Consider the following 1,773-nt stretch of genomic DNA (forward strand, 5'->3'; position numbering starts at 1 on the left):
TAGAATGAGCCACTTGACCAAAAATGACCAACCAAAAATAGGAATATCCTTTGTTAACCCCTTTGAGCCTTAAAATAAAATTTTATTTTCAAAATCAACCCTTGAGCCTAATATGAAAAAACATAAATAATCTCCTATACTTTTCTAAGTAAAAAGAGAGCATTTTTCAAAAGGAAGGTTGATGGAAGAAATTAAGTTGGGGGGAATGGTTGGCCATGTAACAAAGTGTTCAAGGAAAAATTCTCAATCTCTTTACAAATGAAAAAGTAAAGAAAAAGATCCAAAATAAAAAAAGAGTGAAAATAGATTGAGAAAATTAAAGAGAAGTTACACAAACATGTCAAGAAAAAGAATGAGGGAAGGAAAAATGAAAAAAACTTGAAAGGAGTATATGTTTTTTATGAAAAATTAGTTTTTGCTCTCTTTTAACTTTGAAAGTATCTTTGAATATCTTGAAAAATCAATTTCCTTTGATAGCCAAGCCTCATTATAACCTAAATAAGACCTTAGTGATTCTTGAAAAATTTGTGTAATTGTTGAGATGAAAAACAAAATTAAATTCTTGCAAACCAAACAAGTTGAGTTTTGAGTGAAACACTTACCCCATTTGGTTCCTTTCTTGAACCGTGTGTGAAATGCATCTCTTTTATTGATAACATTTTTAATAAGTGAATTGCTAAATGAGTTTTTGAAAAGATGTTTCAATTCTTAGTTTGAAGCATTATGAGTCAAAGTCACATAATCATAAACATATCTCATGGAACTTAAAAGGAATCATGCATAAGGATCTTGTACAAACCTAATTTTTCCAAAGCCAAGTGGTTGTTATTTTACCGTTTGTTTGGGGACAAACAAAGTTTTAAGTTGGAGGGAGTTTGATAAGTGCAAAAAGTATACACTTTTCACCATCATTTTATGGCACTTATCCTATGCAAATTGTAGAAAATCAACTTAAATTAACACTTTTAGATAAAATATCACATTCTTGTATATTTGTGTTTGTATTTCTCTCTAATGTGTTTTGTAGGATTTAGAAAGAAAAGAGAATAAAGACTCATAGTCCAAGAGGAAAAAGAAGTCAAACTCAAGGTGCTCAAGCAGGCAGCTGAGCGTGGACCAAGCCATGCTGAGCTGACCTGGACACCAGCCTGGCCTGGACACCAACCTAGCATAGACCAAGCTGCTCAAGCAAGCAGCTGAGCAGACCTGCTTGACCGCTCAGCCTAGCACCAGACAAAGCCTGACACGGTCAGAACTCAAGTTTGGCACAATCAGACACAAGTCTGGCACACGCTGATAAGTGCCAAAAGTATACACTTTTCACCATCATTTATGGCACTTATCCTATGCAAATTTTAGAAAACCAACCTAAATTAACACTTTTTAGGTGAATTTTGCATGATTAAATAAATTGGTTCTTTATTAATTCTTGTCCAAGTTTTCTTTGAGTTTTGTAGGAAATTGAATATTAAAGAATAAATTCAAAGATGGATAAGAATTCAAGCCAAAATTCAAGACAAAAGCTCAAAATGAATTGCTAAAAGTAATGAAGCTAAAGCATGGCATGCTATGTGCTTAATTTGGTTACTTAGCCTTGAAGAAAGGTAGCTTACTCCGTATTGAAGAAATCTAAGTTAAAGGTAGGCCAAGCAACCAACAAAAATCGAGTAACAAACCAAAGGAAAAAAGTTGCTTAACCATGAAGAAATCAAGCACAAAGTTGTCCAGCCAAGCCAAGCACCAGGCCAGGTCAGCCAGGCACCAAGCACCAGG

The sequence above is a fragment of the Lupinus angustifolius genome, chromosome LG20 (assembly GCF_001865875.1).
Source record: "Lupinus angustifolius cultivar Tanjil chromosome LG20, LupAngTanjil_v1.0, whole genome shotgun sequence".
NCBI classification, from domain to species: Eukaryota; Viridiplantae; Streptophyta; class Magnoliopsida; order Fabales; family Fabaceae; genus Lupinus; species Lupinus angustifolius.